This window comes from Polyergus mexicanus, unplaced genomic scaffold (genome assembly GCF_030449975.1).
Source record: "Polyergus mexicanus isolate NDT 795.1 unplaced genomic scaffold, iyPolMexi1.0 SCAF_5, whole genome shotgun sequence".
NCBI lineage: Eukaryota > Metazoa > Arthropoda > Insecta > Hymenoptera > Formicidae > Polyergus > Polyergus mexicanus.
In genome coordinates, this window is record NW_027223325.1 from 11348503 (window position 1) to 11369715 (window position 21213).

General features: G+C 41.0%; 1 protein-coding gene across 4 annotated transcripts in view; it reads left to right on the forward strand.

Moving 5' to 3' along the window:
• The first annotated feature begins 1674 nt into the window (after nucleotides 1-1674).
• The window catches only part of Axn (protein axin), a 28411-nt gene continuing 8872 nt past the window's right edge, over nucleotides 1675-21213 (forward strand). For 2 of the 4 annotated variants that reach the window (XM_070295260.1, XM_070295266.1), the window contains exons 1-2: nucleotides 1675-2024; nucleotides 2122-2240. The gene's annotated coding sequence lies outside the window, so the exon portion shown is untranslated. Of the gene's footprint in view, nucleotides 2025-2121; nucleotides 2241-11795; nucleotides 12626-21213 lie in introns of all 4 variants that reach the window. The other 2 variants (XM_070295264.1, XM_070295261.1) reach the window with 2 other exon arrangements.

Here is a 21213-nt window from a genome sequence, read left to right on the forward strand (position 1 = left end):
AAGCAGTGGTATCAACGCAGAGTACTGACTGAATAGAACGATGCCTCTACTTGCTATTTTAACAAATAGCACATGCCTCTCGGTGGGGAAGTCCGATATAGTCCCGCACGCGCTCGATAGTCAGGATATTGAATAGTGTGCGAAAAAAAGATTGACTCCTCCAGAGGAAAACACATCTGATTATGAATTCATGATCTAAAAATATAAGTCAAGTACAGACATTGACGATTGTGTACGACCATAATATTTTTTGAATGCAGCTCTGGATATTTTTACTCTGCGTTTTTACGCTTGTTCGACTGCGTTCCATTTTTCTCGTTTTTTACGCGACAAAAGTAATAGATATAGTAATAGGTATGTATTAAATATTGTTTAAAGGGATTTCGCTTCTTGAAATTTTAAATAAATTACATTAAATTAAATAATCCAAGTTTCATGTAGATTTTCATTCAAAATCAAAAACATTGCACAGAGAGTATGGAACTGTGACTGCTTAAAGAAATAGTTTGTAAAATTAATTTTTGATCAAAATGTGCGTGTAGAAAAATTTTATTTCAAGACAAAATCGAGAATATTTTATTAAATTTAAAATAACATTAAGTATGAGAATTATAATTCCATTAAACATCAATGGAAATTTCTCCAGTAAATTTTGATTAAATTATATTCGAGGACATTTTTTAATTTGATTAATATGATTTTTATTTGATGATATTAATTTGTATACTACAAATGTTACTTAAAATTCCCTCGACAGTATTGCATTAATCTTAGAGGATATTATATAATGCAATAGCGTAGCAATACAATATTTTATGATATTACTAAACGAAAAGAAAAATTCGAATAAGTTGGTATAGATAAAACTTGAATTTTATGTTTAAGGACATTTTTAAATTATATTTTATAAAATACTCTTTTTTTTTGGTTAGAAAACATTATGAGACAGCACTCGGAATTAGAAGAATTCGGGTCAATACCCGAGGCGTTATACGATCGGCGGCTCGGCCGTCGAACCTCGAACGATGGTGGAGGGATCGTAGGCATCGCCTCAGATATCCGTCCGAAAAGGACATCTAATTCCGAGTATGTGGGATAAGAAAAATTTCCATCGTCAAGAAGCAAAGAAAAAAAAAGAGGGAGAGAGAAAGAGAAATTTAGCATTTTTGCACCTACACATATATGTCTGTGAAAAATACACAAATAAAATAGAATTATATTAAAATTCTAATACTTCTTTTAACGTAATTAAATTATTGTATTAATGTTAGATAAAGACGCCTCCTCTTCTATCTAATTCTAAATTGCAACTTTGTTAGACGCTCGATCTCCTCGTTTCGAAATAATTGAAGAACTTTGAAAATATATAGATAAAAAATATTAATATTATTAAAATATTAATAGCACATGTTGGTATCGTAAGCGTTTCTTAAATATGTCTAATGGTATTAGATATCTTTATACCTAATATTTAATATTTTTATTCAATACAATCGCATTGTTCAATTATTCTAATTAGATAATTGTAAAGGGCGCTTTTTGCGAGATAAGGACGGCGTCGTCGCGCGGTAAGAGCAGAGGCCACGCGGCGCGTCGATTGGCCGATGCGGGTACGCTGGCTCGCCGCGAGAGCGCGCTCGCGCGCGCGCCTCGCACTCGCGCGAGAACCAGCGACCGATGGCGACCGACGAGATGTGCCTGCGAAGTTACGTGTGGCCGTCGTGCCGTGTTTAGGGACGCGTCGTCCGCGCGTGTTCGCGCTTTCCGTCCTCCCCGAGTCACGCGCGTTCGCGTCGACGGTCGCCTCGTGTGTCCGTCGTTTTAGCCAGCGACGACGTTTCGCGTCGGTGAATGCGTGCCGCGATTCCATCGTATGCATGTGCCGCGTGTGTGTGAGTTGCGTGTTGTGTTCGCGACGACGATGCGATAGCGCGCTGTGTCGAAGAAGTGCCGACCAGTTCAGCAGTGGATCGTCCGTCTGTACCGAGCGAGAGAGGGAGAAAGAGAGATATACACGTATATAGGTAAATATCAGAGTGAGAGAAAGAGAGAGAATGCGTAGATGTGCGCGCGAGAGAGAAAGGACGGGAGGAAAAGTCACGATGTGCGTCCGCGTTGCAGCTTACGACGAGCCGCCGCCGAGAGCAACGAGAGTTGACACTTTCATGAGAGCATGGACCTGCGAGAAACAACATCGTCGTCTCACCGTTGTTGTCGGTAAACATCGACGAATATACAGAGTGAGTCATTGCTCCTTTGCTCTCTTTCGTTCATTCGTTCCTTTTCTCCCTTCCCGCTCTCTTTTCCCATCATTCATGTCTATTCGCTCCTTCCTCGTTTCGTGTCTTTCCACGAGCTGACCCGCATTTTTCTCCAAACATCCGATACCTGACCTCGAATAACGAGAAGAAAGGGATAGAAAGCCTTGAGAGATTCGATTCCTCAAAGAGACGAGGCGAAACCTTCTTATTTGTCAGTCGAGATATAATCTCTATCCGGATGTTCGATCCGGCGTTCATTCCGGTGAGTTTACTTTTGAAACTTTTCAAAGCGTCAATGACACTTTTTGGCGCCCGAGCATTCCACGATTTAAACGTACGAAATATTTCTATCTATTTTTCGATCTTGTTGCAATCTTCTCACAAATATTTATACATTTGCCCTCCCCTCCCTCTTCTATATTTCCTCATTATTATCAATTCCCCTTTACTCTCATACTTTTGCCGATTTCATATCGCTGCAGCATCCCCGTTTTCCCCCGTTAGTTTCGTCCCGATTCTTGCATTCCACAGATTCCGAAGTTGATTACGAACGGGGCAAGCCATCGAGGGATCATCACCGAAATGACCGGCCGGGCGATACGCGTTTTCTTTCTTTCTTTCTTTCTTTCTTTCTTTTTTTTTCCATTTCGCGATAGAGAGAGATTCAACGACCGCATTCAGAAATCCCCGTTTTCTCGCCGCTCCGGCGTAAATACAACTCACGCACGCACGCACGCACGCACGCCGCACATACATACACGTGCCCGCATCGCTGCCGGACGCAGCCGTGCGTTTTCTCCAGCCGCGCTGCTTTTCTGCGGTCGGTGCTTTCGTTTCGACTGGTCGCGGCTGGTGCTTTTTCTCTCTCTCCCCTCCCCACCACCACCCCCCTCGCCGCGCTGTCGATGCCCTTCGTGCTCGTGTATACCGGGTGTCCTTTCGTTCTGGAATTGGATGAACTTGCAAAAAAGTAGACAGAATTCCTTGAGTATATTTAAAATGATGTAAGATAAAAAGAGAGATAGAGAGAGACTAGAATGTCATTCTCTTCGCGTCCTGTTTCTTATTCTTTCTTCTTTTTTTTGTCCACGGAAGATTATTTGATCGATTTATATAAAGTTAAATTGTTGATTTGAAGACGGTTTTTTTTTTCGCGAAATAATTCTTGAGAAGAATCTAGAAAATGGACAAAAATATGATAAATTTTTTCAATTAATTTTAAGCGAGATTGATTTCTTCAATAGACATTAATTATAGATTCTATTGCACGAATGTATGATACTAAAGATTGAAAAAAAAAAAACCTACAATAAATAGTAATAGTTCAGAGAAAAATATCGATTGCAAATTCGACTCGAGGAATCTACTTTCGAAGGATAACGCGCGAAGTGACGCACACCGCGCGCGTACGTATTTAACATCTCAACAAAAATCATCCGTTTCTAATAGTTGTATCCCGATCTACACCAAGTATCGCGATCAATCTCTCGCTTATATTTATGCAATCTTTGTGACAAACTTTCGCGTCGAGAAAGATACTGGGCAAATCGAAGCGATAACCGCTTTGCGTTTTCCGGAAGCACAGAGAGAGAGAGAGAGAGAGACAGACAGACAGACAGATAGACAGGCATATTTTGACGTTTACGCGGCAAAGGTACGTCGCGTTGCGACGAGGGCATAAGGCAAGGATAATGATATTACGGCTTAAAGAGACGACTTAACCTAACCGTTAGTTTATTGGCGTGAAGGAGTCGCGGAGCGTGTCTACATCAAAGCGACCGCTTCCAAGCTCCACTTTGCCTCGCCGCCCGTCTCTCCCTCTCCCTCTTCTTCTCTCTCTCTCTCTCTCTCTCCCCCCCCCCCCCCACCGCTCTCCTCTTCTTCCTCCCTTCCCTTCGAATACCTCGTCGCCGTCTCGACGCCGTCGCCACCGCTGCCGCCGCCACCGACGCTTCTATTCGCTTCACCGAACTACGACACCCCGCGGCTTCTGTCTGTCTCTGTATAAGCTGTGTCGCCTATTAACACCTATTAACATCTGAAACGGGACACGCGGACGACCGGCGTCGGTGCGACACAGAGATGCGGAGAGATCTCCTCCGTCGACGATGATCTCGCGATCCTCTCTTCTCGGTAATGTAGTTTATCGTCGAAAGACGCGACAGACTTCCGGGATGAGCATGTCCGAGATGTGAGATACGCGGGATAAATAGAAGCGCGTTAAGCGACGGATAAATAATGAATGCCCTTTATATTCCCTGTTACATATTATTATCGCGACAACTAAATTCGAAACTAATAATCTACTTTTGCGTTCTCGGTTTAATTACAAATAATAAATATTGATCTCGTTAATTAAGGATTAAGCTGCTAGCTCTATCGATTAAAAATGAATATACGAAATGAAAGAGATAAAGAAATTTTCGCGCGAATTTATCCATCAAGTTGGATAATTAACAATCGATTGATCGATCGAACACGAAATTTTCGCGATAATAGCGCAGATTTTGATTTTCTTAAATCCCCGAAATTTTCCCCTTACTGTCTCTTCCTTTATTAAATTCTAATACACTTTGGGATATCGCGACGATTACCATTTCCCTTCCTTCTCGGGGCTCGCTTCTCTCTCTTTTTATTTACCGCTTCGGCCGGAATTGCGGTCGGTATACGGATAAAACGCGTCGACACGCACGCGAAAATCTGCCGTGGTCGATCACGCGAGCGGAAGAGACGCGTGGCCACCCTCCGTGAAGGCGAAAGGGTGGGCTTAAGAGAGAGAGAGAGAGAGGGTGGTGATGGAGGAAGGGGGAGGGGTGAGAAGCAGGACGGAGAAAGAGAAGTGCGGCACGCACAGTTTGGGAATCCCCCGGAGCACGACACGCTCGAAGCGCGTCGACAAAGTAGCTGCTAGCTAGGGCTCTCTCCTCCTTCTCTTCGTGCCATCGCGTTTGATACCACGTGCTCCTCGTCCGGGGGGTTAAAGCGGCCGACATCGGCGGCAATGCCAAGGGCGGAAGCGGGAGACAAGTTCTCCCCATTTCGATATCAAAGACTCTGCAGCGAGAACCGCTAAAACGATGCTCTTTGACATCACAAAGCGCGCGCGCGGTGTCCTCCTCCCCTCCCCTCCCCTCCCCCTCGTCCTGCCCCCTTTCTTCTGCCTCCTCTAACCTTTCTCTTTGACCGCGGGGTGTGCGTGTGTCGCGCTCGCTCTTTCTCCACTTTTCTCAAGTCCGTTTCTTGTTTGCGGCAAACGCGCGCCCGCCAAAGAAAGTGGCTTTACGTCTCGTATATACACTCGGTGCACGGTGCCCCGTTGTTCTTGTCTCCCCCTCTCCTACCCCCGCCCCGCCCGCCCTTCCCCTTTTTTTGGTCTCCTCTTTCTCTTCTACTACTATAGGCAATATCTTCTCATTGAAATCGCGTCGCGCGAAAAGAAGGGGATCCCTTTAAAGTGTTTGCGCCTCCTCTCTTGCGACCTCGCCTGATACCGCCTGTCCTTTAATCCACTCACGCTCGAGATGTACCTCTCGTAAATGTCTCTTCTCAGTGCGACAGGTAGACATTGCGAAACCGATTCTCTTTTTAACAAAAATGTCCAAACCTAACTGTATATTATTATAAAAAGAATTATCTAATTTATATCTTATATAATTTTATCCTCTCGCCAGATTTTTCAATTCTTCGCTGAACGTACGTGAGGGGTATCCTTCGCTTATCATTTGATCTTTGTAAATTTTTAATCTCGGCATTATATTTTTTTGTAATTAAAGTTTAAATTAGACTTTTACGAAAGTAAACGTCTGTCGTAAAAATTAATCGACGGATATACAATAGTTTCCTTTAAAGTTTAATTCGCGAAAAAAAAGATAATGTGACCGAGATAACGCGACCGCGCGATGCCTGTATACAGTCACGGTACAGCATAGACATAACGTTGTTAGCGGGATGTGTGATATGACTGTGAATTGTGGCACGTGATGTGTTGATAATCATCACGAGACGCGCGACGCTCTTAATATAAACCGGAAGTATCCGTAGCGTATGCGCGAGAGGAAAACCGTCATCCCGCGTTTGATCCCCGCATCATCTGCTCTCCTCGTGCAATAATTGCCTCTGTATCGCCGGCCAGTTCTCTCGGCTGTTTGTCCGACTTCTATCCCTCTCTCTCTCTCTCTCTCTCTCTCTTTCTCGGTCTCTCTTCTAGCTCCTCGGCTCCTATGTCGCTTTATCGCCGCCGTTCCAACCGCTTTGATTCGTCGCAATACCTATCGCAAAGCTAACGGCCGGGCGACGCTAATCGTCCGGTGAATTCAAAGTGCGCTTTCGCTTCGAGTGTCCTTGCCGTTGGTTGCGCTCTCCTTCTTTCGAAAGCACCCTTCGTATTGATGAAAGGACACCGACAAGCATCCAGGCACAATAAAATAGTCGGTATCCCGCAGTATTGAAAGACGATTTCGGAGACGATTTTCTTGATGAGCGTGAACGTAAATACGCTGCTCTCTCATGTCCATGTTTTATTATTGCTCCGATTTCCGAGAGAAAAATTATCTTTCGGAAAACTCTTCTCTCTCTCTCCCTCTCTCTCTCTCTCTCTCTCTCTCCCTCTCTCATGTCCTTGAACACGTACAGTATACATGCGATAATATAAATCGAGTAAAAGATTGAATTCTCGTGAAAAAAAAAAAAATTCGAAAATATGAAACTATTTTTTTTTACGAGGCTTCGAGAAAATTAATGTTAGAAATTGAAAAATTAGTAATATGTTTGTTTTTATCCCCCCTCCCCCCCCCCCCACAAGTTTGAACAATCTTTAACGAATATAACTTGTGGCATATGTCGTTGAATTTGTCTCAACAGCGTCTAATAATACAAAAATAAAAAAAGTAAAATATTACCATGTAATATTTATTAATATAAAATAAAATATCATTTAATAAAATAATTTAAATCATCGATAAAATTATATACAATATATCTGAGATATCAAGATGTTTATTTTCAAGAGATTTTTTTATATATATATTTTTTTTTTCTGATAATTGCCGTCGAGATGAAAATGGATAAAATATCGCCCAAGAAACATATATTAAATATAATAATTTACATATTATCCATGATATATTTTTAATATATATATTATCGAAATGTCCATTTTCGTTTTCGAGTCGTGTGTGTGTATGTGTGTGTGATTATAATTAAAACGAAATCTCTTCGGCGAAAAAGTTTACGGTGGAACGTAAATTTCAGTTCAATTTACGTTTCCATTTTAGTTCACGTTGTTATGCGGATATTATGTAGTTCGATCGCCGTTCTTGTTACGGGCGAATCCGTGCTCGTTCGCGTAGCATAAGCCATAGTCTCGACGAGATGAACACGAAACGCGGCATGTAAATTTTTCAGCCGCGATACCGGAAGCGACGGTCGCGTAGATTCTCTATTGCCTCCTTATCCGGCTGACTGAATCTTTTAACATCGGTAAGAGGCAAATCTCGTCCCGCTTAATCCCGCGTATAAAGGACGTAGGTTTTGTCGGTGAAATTTGTGTGTGTGTGTGTGTGTGTGTCTTTCTCTCTCTCTTAAAGACCGGTCGAAATCGATCAAACGATGAAACTCGGAGAGGAGCTATGCATTTTTTATGCGACGTAAAAGAAAGCTCGTAAAACTTGGAAAAACTCAGCAAGGTAATCCCACGTTGTTTCATCTCGTTCCCTTCCCAGCAGCAGGATCTCAAACTTTATTTTTGCAACGACCCCTTAAGTATTCTGATTTTAATCTCGCTGTGCGCGATTTTTAAACGTCACGATTTTTAACATTCGAAGACGGAAAAAATCGTTGGCAAGATTTTACGATCTTATTAAATCTTTTTAATTCGACACAACAGCTGTGTACGCGCACATACAATTTTACTATTATTGTTATATGGAAAAATGCATCTTATTTTTTTTTTTAACTTTGTACAAATCTGAGAGAAAAGAAATCTTTCGCATGATTTTTTCGCTCGAAAAACTCGACAATTTGATCGATGCTCGATCGATTCGTGTTTAGAGCGCAAATTTATCCTCGGCGGATTTCTCTCTCGGCTCGAGAGCGGATCCTACTTGCTCGGACGAGTCTCGTGGTATTCTCCGCCGTTCCCCGGACTCCCTCGGCCACGACGGCGATCCCGTTAACGAACGACGCCATTAAGGGCGCATTAACATATAATTTTCCGTGAGAAATTATAGGCGACTCAGCGCCGGGTTGCTTCGCACGGTGTTTATTACGCGTGTCCGCCGCATCGCGAGCGGTGCGAGAGAGAACGGGGAGGCAAGACGCGAGAGAAACGGCGGGAAAGTAAGAGAGAAGAAAAAAGAGAGAAAGAGAAGTCAGGAGCGCCGCACCGACGTCCGGAGTCGATTGGCGGCGGCGGTGGAAAGAGGAAGGAGGCATCGCATCGGATCACGAAAAGGAGGGGTTCGAGGAGGGGGGGGGGGGAGGGAAAGGAGACGCAGAGGTTTTAAATCGCGTGATGTGTTAGTGCATTCATGCGAATCCGCATCGCGCGGAGGGATCGGTGAGATGGTTGGGAAGGGTGGGGGGGACAAGAGGAACGCGCGTGTGTGGGATCGCGTGCGGCGGCGAGATCAAACGAACACGCTTCGTCTCTGTCTCCTGCACTTTAGCTTTCTCTCTGTCTCTCTTTATGTTTCCATCTGTTCAATTCCCTCTCTCTCTCTCTCTCTCTCTCTCTCTCTCTCTCTCGTCATCATCGTCCTCCTCGTCTCATCGTGACTTCTCCTTTCCCTTCTCGGTCGCGCCCGAGCTCCTCTGGCAAACACGCTACCAGTTTCTCACTTTTGCTCGCGAGCGCGTGCGTTCTCGCGTCTCTCTTCTTTCTCTCCTCTTGGATGGACGACGACGACGACGACGACCCGACACCGGTTCTCTTTCTTCCCTCTTATCCCTTGCCTTCTGCCCTCTTCTTTTTGCGCGGCGACGAGCAGGCGCGATTCCATTATTATCGCCGATAGTTTAATTTTCATTAATTACTGGGCGCGCGGGCTTCCCGCAAGGTTAAAGCGTTATAATTCTTTTTGGCTTTGGTATCGTAAAACTTCTGAGGTGTCTTAAGAAAAAAAAAACAGCGCAAGCGAATCGCTGAATTTTAAAAACGGTATACATAAACGTTAGGGCTCTCTATATTAAAATCCCGCATCTTCTCTCTCTCTCTCTCTCTCTCTCTCTCTCTCTCTCTCTCTCTCTCTTAACAAAGCAGAGAATAAAATTTAAATTAATTTTTAAATTTAAAAAAAAATATTTTTACTGGTATGCTATATAAAAATAAATTTGTATTGATTGTCACGAAGGACTTTCAATTTCTTATAAAAGAATTTTCTCTCAATTTTCACCGAAAATTTATTTTATAATATTATACTCTTTTAATTCTCTTTTTATACGCGCTTCGAATCTTTTCTTCATACATTTTTTATTTATAAAAAATATATGTAGAATTATATTTAACAATGACAATAGAATCGACATAATAATAATAATACTAAAATATGTGCATTATAAAATAAACGGAGATCAATCATGTACCTACCACTTGTGGAAATCGAAAAGACCGATCGTGATTTAATCTGGAACAGAAATGAAATCAGCTGCATCGCGAGCTCGATTTTAAGAGAATTTCTTGTAACCGGGTCGGTCGTCCTGTACCTGACAATCTCTTTAAAATCGGTATTTATATATACGGAGAGGTTGATAAGATTGTCGGAAGGCTGCCAGCTGCCAAGCCGCGCCGGGAAACGCTTAGTCGCATTTCAGGTGCACTTGATGCATCGATTTAAGGCTTCTTGGCCGAAGGCATCTCGGCGAATAGATGCGGCATCGGTCTTCCTCTCTCGGATGGAAAACCGGTTATCCGCTTGAAAATAAAATCGCGAAAGACTATATTTCCAAGAATCTCCCCTAAAAAAATTATTATAGAAAATATCGTCTTTTTTTTTTTTTTTTTTTTTTAATAAATATAAGCGAATAAAATATATTATTACTTTGAATTGTGAAAATATTTACATTGCCGAGTGCTACCCGATATCGAAATCAATAGAGAGATAAGAAGCGGAATTAAAAAGGGAGATTTACATAATACATCAAATAAACCATGTTTTCAACGTGAGGAGAAATTCGGTGCATATCGATATAAATTTCTCTTCCTCTTTTTTTCTCGAGACACCTCGTATATATATCACTATCTTTCGAGATCGAGTGCCTCGTACTTCGGCTTCTTTCGTTGACGATCCTACGTCGGCCCGGTCAAAAAAACCACTGACACCTTTTAAGTTGCCGACTTTCTTCCCCTTACGTTTCCTCACTTTCCTCGCTCTCTTTCACTCCCGCACCGCCATCCTTCGGTCTTTCGTATATTTTCTTTGTCCTCTTCTCGTCCTTGTCACGCAAATTTCTCGCTTCATTATCGCCGGTCACGTCGCTATATTTCCGAGTCATATTTCTTTCTTTCTTTTTTTTCTTTTTTTTTTTCTTTTTTTTAACAAAAATAGTATTTCGATAAAGGAAAGTAAGATCGAAATTATATGTTAATGCGATAATCATGCTCGAATTTTGCGTGGGAGGGAGGGAGAGAGAGAGAGAAAGAATATTCTCTTCGTATATTTAAAATAAAAAATATAATTTTCTTTGGAAAAAAAAATCTCATTTTTTTCCTTTACCGTTTAATTTTTTTTTTCCATTTTTTCAGAGACAATTTAATTGCTTGGATTTATTATCTGATGATTAAAAAATAAATTTAGCGATAATCGCGATAACGATGAGAACAGATTGATCCGATAATGTAATAGAATAAGAGAGGTCATTATCCGTTTCGTTTGAAAAAGCGACCGAACTGATCGGTACCATCGAAAAATCTGAGTTTCCGTTTAAAGATCCTCTTAAGAATTTGCCCTTGTACCTGGACCCTATCACTTTTTTGTTCCGCGTCCTCTCGTATATGCCGAGATCTCTTCTCTCTCTCTCTCTCTCTCTCTCTCTCTCTCTCTCTCTCTCTCTCTCTCTCTCTCTCGCTAGAAAGAGAAAAACAGGCGGGAGAGAAGATCAGTCCGACCGAGGGAAGGTGGCAGTGAAGAGAGAGATCGTAGGTGGGGGGTGCGGTACGGCGGAAGGGAAGAAAAAGAGAAGAAGCGCGCTATGAGGAGGGGATGGCGGGGATAGAACGCGAGAGACAAAGATAATGCTCTCTCTCTCTCTCCCCCTCCCTCCCTTGGTTCCTACGGTCACTGTAGTTTCAGTCTCACCGTGTACGTTGCATAGGACACACGGGGTTTCGGACCCTTCGTTCTTGTGTTCGCCGACACAGAATCCTCGTCTCTTCTCAACCGTGAGCATTTCATTTGTGAATCGGTCATCGTTGAAATATGCCTGAAAAAGCGTGATCGATGTTCGTGCACGAGTATATTTTTTCCTCATGGAAATATTTATTAATATTCTAAAGAACATAGCGGATAATTAGCCGCGCGTGAACTCTTGTGTATATAGATGTTTAGAGGAATCGTGAGATGAACGTTAAAAGCCGAAAAGCGAAAGTCTCGTGTGAAGAGTAGTACGCTGTCGCTCATTCACGAAGATAACATTGAGAGAAGCCGGTGGCGGGAAAGGGATTTTTATCGCCGATTTATCCGATGGGATTAATATGATCGTGCGTAGCTGTTGTCGCGAGATGATTTCCAACGACGAAAGGTGACAGGGCGGGATTAAAATCAGCTTGATGATCGGCGATCGAATCGCGATGAGGAGAGGAGGGAGAACGTGCATCCCGCCACGGGAGACTTCGATGCCTCCGTCCGGAAAATCTCGGCGCGAGTGATGCAGTCACCCGGGGGAGAGATACTCTGTCGCCGGTCGACCGATCGACAGACATTTCCTCCGAGTCATCGGGGATGAAGATTACCTCCTGTCGCGCGCGGATAACACTCTCGTTACGCGGAGAGATCGCGACGAGGATAATTCTTTGGGATCTTATTCGAAAGAAAGATTGGAACTTTTGGAAAAGTTCAAATTCGTAAATTTGTGGAAAGTGAAACGAGATTTGAGTTTCCAAGTGCCGGTTTGAATTTATAAAGAAACTTTCCTTCCGCGAACTGTGATAATTCTGCAAAGAGCAGAAAAGGATTTTCTTTGTAAACTGTGATATTATCAGAAATGATAACGATATAATTGCTCCTGATAATTGTACGTAGCATAACGCGATGAACTTTAAAAAGTGCAAATAGGAAGGTAAACCGGCTAATAATCATCGATCAGGCAACTCGACGACGACGACGACGACGTCATATCGCCAAAGTCCCATGAACCGGCACGGAGTCAAGGTATTAAATATAAATTATCGGTGGCTACTAATCACGGCACACCAAACGGATCATTAATAGCGATCTAATAACTGGAAGGGGGGGATCACTTCCGCTTCATGATCTCAGGAATTCTTTGCCATTATCGTGTAATAAAGAATTTAAAAAAAAATATATATATAAAAATAAATCGGGGGAATGACTCTACAGCCAATATTAATGTTCAGATAAAGAGAAAAAAATTGATGTAATGGAGAGGATCCTTGTTGATTCTATAAGTATTTGTAGAAGTATATATATGTATATATATATATATATATATATAGGTTTGAAAAAAATATTGAATCACTATCTTACGAGAGAAAAATGATACGTATGATTCAATAATATTTCATCTTTAAGAGAACAATACGTCTGATTTATTCCGCGATTTGTTATCGACTACGTGAGATAGACGATACTTCATACTTCGAGAATATTTGATGGAAGAAAGAGAGAGAAACGTAAATAATAGGCAAAGATAGACAATAACACAACGAAACGTAAACGCGACGGATAAATTCGGTTACATAAAGAAACGAAAAAATGTAAATAGCGATAATATTAGAATGTATTATTTTTTATTAAATTTTTATTATTTTTCTTTTTACTGAAAAAAAAAAGAAAATAATATTATATATGCTGAAAATTTTCTGAATTTTTATTCGCGACGCTAATTGCATTTGATATGAAAACATTTCGTGTTACAATATATTATGTGTGCATTTTTATATATTTGAAATTCTAAGCTTGATTTTTTTTTTTTTTTTAATTACGCTTTTTAGACTACGATAGCATAATTAATTAAGACATTTTGAAGATAAAACAATTCCTCAAATTGCTCCTAAGGTATTCTTAAATTATTTTAGCTGCTATAATCATTATTCAATATTTATCAGATTGGATAAGAATTTTTATCGCGTTTTATAAATTTGCTATCAGGATAAAGAGATTTTGAGTAATTAATCATACGTACATTACACGATAGAATTATTCATACTTATTTATTTTAAGACGCGCAACATAAACAGATGTTTCAAAAAAATTCTCATCGGAATATATCTTTAAAGCCGATCTTTTTGTGTTTTATTTTATTATATTTATTTTTATCTTATTTGATTTATATTAGTGCGTCTGTGTGGTCGCGCGCACGCGGCATGTATCTTTAAATTTTTAAGTCGATCTTTTTATAAGCCTAGACCTTTTTACAATGTGCTTGTTCGCAAAGATTCAACGCGTTTTATTAAAGGACTGCGTCTTTAAAAAAAAAAAAAAAAAAAAAAAAAACGATTCATCAAAAAGGCTAAAACATTTTTACAACCAAATCATAATTATAAGATCGTCGTAAAGTTTTCAAGCGCAATGTTTTCGGAAGCTCCGTAGACAATATCTTTTTCCTTTCTTTGTACGTACAATTAACCCGAAATACCTATATGGGTACTTTTTTTAAGTATTATTTTCTCTCTCTCTCTCTCTCTCGCGTAATCACTTCAGTTCCCTTGACATCCTCGGAATGTCTACTATCTACCTGCAATGACATTGTCTAACGATGGTTGAAATGGTATTCGGAAAACTCGAAGATAGGTCAGGTAGTTGTTTGTTAAAAGAGAGAAGGGGCTTTGGTTAATACCGGCGCGCCGTCCCGATCGGCCGCCACCTGGGGCGAGCGGTCCCTCAGATGTTCCTTTGAAAGATTTGCAGCTCGAGTATAGCGAGATGACATGCGTAAAGTCATCTGGCGATAACGGTGACACGCCTTTGACCGCTTCCGCCTATGTCTTCCGCCGCGCCGTCTTCGTGTATCGCGTACCCTCACCTCCTTCCCCCTTCGTACGTCGCGTCGGTCGTATCGTGAATTATCCTGAAAAACATGTTCTCAGATCTATATCCGATGAGAGAGAGAGAGAGAGAGAGAAGAGGCAACGGATTTTATACGGTGCAAGAGAGAGAGAGGACGCTTGAACGCTCGCGCGTTCCTCGAAATGTCATCGCGCGCATCCATTTCAGTCTGTTCCGAATTAATCTTTCTACTGTACGATATATATAACGCTTATTAATATTAACGATATGATAATGTACGAATATCGCGCACATTACACACACACACACACACACACAATTAGACATATTAATATGGATGATATCAATTGACAATTAGCTGCGTTATATCGAACGTTAGGAATGATAAATTGTCAAGCGATTGGTGATTAAAATCGTGGAAGCTTTAAAGCTACTCGCGCGAAAATTTTCAAGGCCAACGTCGTATGCGAACGCAAAAGCGACTTTAAAAAATTCGGATCTTTGTTTTTTTAACAAATAAGAATTCCGAATAGAAAGAGAGAGAGAGAGAGAGAGAGAGAGAGAGAGAGAGAGAGAGAGAGAGAGAGAGAATCTGAAAAAGGGTTAAATAGAGCATCGTAAGAAAGGAGGAAAAAGAATCGAGCAAGAGGGAGATGTCGGACATGTCCGCGCTCTCGGGCGCGTAAAAGAGATTTTGCCGACGTTGCTGCTCTCCGTAGACGAGAGGTCGAAGGGACTACTTCGCGGACCAGAGCGACGAGGAGCGGCGCGAATAAGAGAGCGAGACGGGAAGAAAGAAAGAAAGGAAAGAAGGAAGGAAGGAAGGAGGTTCGCGGAGAGAGGGTTAGCTGAAAGGGTTAGCTGAATGGGAGCCGTGTGTGTATGCTCTCCTCGTTTGAGAAGCCTCGGGATCGCCCAGGGCCGTAAAGGGGAGAGATCAAGCCGCGCCACCGCGCTCCCCCAACTCGCACGCGGGTAACTCGGCGCGATAAACCCCCCCGCGTTCGTAATTATTTAACACCCGTTAAATGATCGGCTCGCCGCGGTCGATCGGTGTCCGACAGCGTTCTTTGCCATGCCGTATATGGAGTAATAGCGAGCGGAGAGTCGATTGGTCCCCCCCCCCCTCTCTCTCTCTCTCTCTCTCTCTCTCTCGCCGATATTCGTACGGATTCGGAGCGTTTGCAGAAGCTTCGATACAGGGTGATCCGAAAAGCGTGGAAAAATTTCGAAACGTGATATTTTGTTGAATAAACAACGGCGTGAAACGTGAGATTGGTGATTATCATTTTCGATTTTATTAAACTAAAATAATACGTAAAAGACGAGAGATAAGCACCGATTTTGTTACCGAAACATTTACGATACTCCAAACGAATCAAATTTTCCGTTCGCCACATCGGTATCTCGGTTTCGTAAAGAAAGGACGACTTTTACTTGCCTGCGCGACGGGGTCTGTCCTTCCTAGAAAACGTCTCCGTTTTTGGGATATTGCTATCTTTCGCGGATGTTTCCCTCTTTATCGAAAACATATATCTATAATCTCGATAATTTTATTGCCGTAATCATTTTGTGTGTGTATATATATATATATATTTTTTTTTATATATGATAAATATCATATGATTAAATATTGAATCTCTCGAGAGATTATTACTTCTATAAATACTCATACTCACATTATCAAGTTACGATTATCAAGTGATAGCCTGTCTTGTCCCCTTCTTGTTTTAAAAAAAAAAGTAAAAAAAAATAAAAAGAAATTCCCAATTTTACGTCTCCGCTTTTCATCTCGCGGCGTAAAGCGCCGCTCTATAATTAGAATTTCGAATGCTTCGAAGGAGGGAAAGAAGACGCGCTTTCGTCGACCGCTCGTCGTCGGCGACGAACCCGTTGCCCGGACCCCCCCGGTTACGCTCACGGGACACCCGTTAGAACGCGCCGCGCGACGACGAAAGGAAGGGCCCCGGAGACTCTCGAAGCCGCGCGGCTCGACGAGCGAGCGAGCGAGGCGTTCCGAAAACCTGTAATTACGGACCCGGCGTACATCAAGCGGTGCCGCCGCCGCCGCCGCCGCCGCCGCCAGCCGCCGGCCGAGGCCTACGTCTTCCGTCTCTCTTTTTATATCCGTTTCTTTCCCCTGCCTCGCTCTCGCGCCGCTTCTCCACCGGCTCGGTTCCCTTCCCCCTCCCCCCCCCCTTCTCCCCCGGCTCCTCGTGCATCTCGCAATTCCTCCCCTCCAGGCCCCTTCAGGGCCGTACTGTCGTAAGGGTACGCAAAATGAAATAACTGCTATTCATTTGAATCTTTGATTCCACGCGAACGTCTCTTTATGACGATTTATTAAAAATTGAAGAGAAAAAAAATTACGTATTCTATAAAAGGATTTTATAAGTATAATTGAATTAACTTGTACGAAGATTATAATTAATTTTGTAAACCGTTCTTCGATTCTTCGTCAAACGATTTTTGTGACGATATAATTAATCAGTCTATAGATTCCTGATTGGCTTCTGAGCAATGTCATCGATAGACGTAACGTCATCAACGTTTACGTCTATTGTTACAGATAATAATTACTATTTATTCATCGACGACTATACACGTATGCGCAAACTTTATATTTAATTTCTGATTTTTATGCTGGCGGTAGTTTTTGACAGCAAAAGCGAATATAATAACTTATATAGTCGTAAGTAGCTGCTTATATATTTATTAATATATCCTCAATCTCAAGGATGGAAACCCTACACTGAGAAAAAAAAAAGTTGTTAATTTGACTAAATTCGTCCAACTAATTACAATTTCTTTGTATCTCTTTAATTGAAATATTTAACTATTTAAATCAAATGTACCTCATGTTAGATTTAATTATTTAATATGTCGTATTTGACTTAAAATATTAAAATATTTCGATTAAAGAAATAATAATTAGTTGGACGAATTTAGTCAAGTTAACAATTTTTTTTTTCTCGGTGCAGGAACATAAAAGAATCATAGTACGACATTGCTTGCCCTCTTTGATCTCTCATTCTTTTCCTCTTCTCGTCTCTTCTTCTTTTTTCGAAAGCAACCTGCCCGACTCTTTTTACCCGTACGCCTCCTCTCTTTTCGCCGATGCTTTCTTTCTTTCTTCTCTGTGTCATTCCGATTCTTCTCCTCTCTGCCGTTTCTTATCAGTGTATCCGCCGTCCTACGTTAAGCCTATACTACTTCGGATAATAGCTGAATCGCGAAATAATAATTAATATTATAATTTTATTATTACATTTAATATGCGATTGCTGAAAAATATAGAAAGGAGAAACTCGCACTCTCTTGGGAGGAAAGGAACGCGCGTGGTTGATCGCGACGTACAAAAAGCCGGCGTGTCAGCGACTGCATAGAGAGGTGTATATCGTCGGATGGCCTTTAAGATTCCTCTTCGTCCGCCGATGCGCCTTTCTTCTTCCCGCAGCATCGCTCGCTCGTCCTCGTCTCCCGTTTTTTTGAAAGAATCTTAATCGCTCGCCGCGCGATAAACGGCCCTCGCGAGATCGCCAGCGACCGGTGTTGCTGGTCGTTCTCGCTTTTAATTCGTTTCAACCTCCGCATTTTAATCCTTTCAATCATTCTAATTGTAGATATATGTATATTTAGCAAAATTTTAATTGTATACTTATGCGATAATTTTAATCGATTTTAATCGCGTCTCCAAGTTTCCTCTCAACGTCTCGCGGTTACAAATTTTTCTCGCACTTTTTTATTCTTTAATTAAATTTTCGAGTCGCTAAGACCACGAAATTTCCGAAAAAAAAAAGATTCCCTATTTATTATCGCGAAAACGTCATTTAAGTAAGATAAATAAGAGAGAGATATCGTATCCCCTTCTCTTCGATAACGGAAATGAGAAATGGATCGCGCGAATATCGGGAGAATTATTGTATATTGTATATTTAGTAAAATTTTAATTGTATACTTATACGTTAATTCTAATCGATTTTAATCGCGTCTCCAAGTTTCCTCTCAACGTCTCGCGGTTACAAATTTTTCTCGCACTTTTTTATTCTTTAATTAAATTTTGGAGTCGCTAAGACCACGAAATTTCCGAAAAAAAAAAAAAACAAGATTCCCTATTTATTATCGCGAAAACGTCATTTAAGTAAGATAAATAAGAGAGAGATATCGTATCCCCTTCCCTTCGATAACGGAAATGAGAAATGGATCGCGCGAATATCGGGAGAATTATTGTATATTGTATATTTAGTAAAATTTTAATTGTATACTTATACGTTAATTCTAATCGATTTTAATCGCGTCTCCAAGTTTCCTCTCAACGTCTCGCGGTTACAAATTTTTCTCGCACTTTTTTATTCTTTAATTAAATTTTGGAGTCGCTAAGACCACGAAATTTCCGAAAAAAAAAAAAAAAAACAAGATTCCCTATTTATTATCGCGAAAACGTCATTTAAGTAAGATAAATAAGAGAGAGATATCGTATCCCCTTCTCTTCGATAACGGAAATGAGAAATGGATCGCGCGAATATCGGGAGAATTATTGTACATTGTATATTTAGTAAAATTTTAATTGTATACTTATACGTTAATTCTAATCGATTTTAATCGCGTCTCCAAGTTTCCTCTCAACGTCTCGCGGTTACAAATTTTTCTCGCACTTTTTTATTCTTTAATTAAATTTTGGAGTCGCTAAGACCACGAAATTTCCGAAAAAAAAAAAAAAAACAAGATTCCCTATTTATTATCGCGAAAACGTCATTTAAGTAAGATAAATAAGAGAGAGATATCGTATCCCCTTCCCTTCGATAACGGAAATGAGAAATGGATCGCGCGAATATCGGGAGAATTATTGTATATTGTATATTTAGCAAAATTTTAATTGTATACTTATACGTTAATTCTAATCGATTTTAATCGCGTCTCCAAGTTTCCTCTCAACGTCTCGCGGTTACAAATTTTTCTCGCACTTTTTTTATTCTTTAATTAAATTTTGGAGTCGCTAAGACCACGAAATTTCCGAAAAAAAAAAAGATTCCCTATTTATTATCGCGAAAACGTCATTTAAGTAAGATAAATAAGAGAGAGATATCGTATCCCCTTCTCTTCGATAACGGAAATGAGAAATGGATCGCGCGAATATCGGGAGAATTATTGTATATTGTATATTTAGCAAAATTTTAATTGTATACTTATACGTTAATTCTAATCGATTTTAATCGCGTCTCCAAGTTTCCTCTCAACGTCTCGCGGTTACAAATTTTTCTCGCACTTTTTTATTCTTTAATTAAATTTTGGAGTCGCTAAGACCACGAAATTTCCGAAAAAAAAAAAAAAAAAAAACAAGATTCCCTATTTATTATCGCGAAAACGTCATTTAAGTAAGATAAATAAGAGAGAGATATCGTATCCCCTTCCCTTCGATAACGGAAATGAGAAATGGATCGCGCGAATATCGGGAGAATTATTGTATATTGTATATTTAGCAAAATTTTAATTGTATACTTATACGTTAATTCTAATCGATTTTAATCGCGTCTCCAAGTTTCCTCTCAACGTCTCGCGGTTACAAATTTTTCTCGCACTTTTTTATTCTTTAATTAAATTTTGGAGTCGCTAAGACCACGAAATTTCCGAAAAAAAAAAAAAAAAAAAACAAGATTCCCTATTTATTATCGCGAAAACGTCATTTAAGTAAGATAAATAAGAGAGAGATATCGTATCCCCTTCCCTTCGATAACGGAAATGAGAAATGGATCGCGCGAATATCGGGAGAATTCGTAGAGAAACATCGGGGAAAGCAAGCTTCGCGACGAATCACACAGGCAGATCACTCGAGTGGCTTCGGATGAGCAAATCATTTCGCGATGGTCCTCCACGAAACGGTTTCAAAGCGCGTTCTCGACAATCCCATCGTTGCGCATCTCATACGGCGAAAGAGCCCAAAGGGCCCTGTCAATTATCATTTTCCGCTTCTCCCCTGAAACCGCTGTCTTTCGCGAGTAGTCGACCGATCGCGCGCGATATGACATTACGTGCGTTACACCTTTTGGAAAATGCCGTCTCGAGTAATTGATCTCGCGCATTATTTTTTTAATTATTATTAAAATATTGCGTAGAATATAATTCATTACACGTTGAACATGTATCGTCCTGAGGATGTAAACGGAAAGACATACCGTGGCGATAGTTATTTCCCGATTTGTATCCCGATGCGCTTACCTTTGACACTTTGACGCTTAAAAATTATTTATTTTTATTTAATCACATATTTCATAGCCAATCCTCCTATGCAAGTTCATGAAATCTAGTTAGACATCGTGATATCGCGAGCCGCACAAATAGCGATTTGCATTCTCGAGTTGACCATAAGAGAGATCCCACGACAATGACATATCTAGACAATGGATCTCCGCTTCTTTCTCGACGCGCACGAATTCCGAGGGGTCGGTCGGACACACTCGCCTCGACGCGCTTACCTCGCGCACGTGTCCCGATACAAGAACGGATATCGGCGGTGACCGGAAGCCGATCGCGAATTCCTCGCGTCTGGAATTGAAAGTCACAGGGGTGTGAATTTTAATATCATATCGCGAGAAGGGAAGAGAAACTCTTTTCGCGCGAACGGACACGGGAATTTTCGCGATTTCTTCGCGGCACATACGGCTTTAACACGCCTCGACGGATCTTAATATCTCGTCGAACGTATCCCTTATGCCTTCGCGCGGTATGTTTCGTCCTTTCGTATTCCCAAGCGAGATCCCGCCGACAATGAC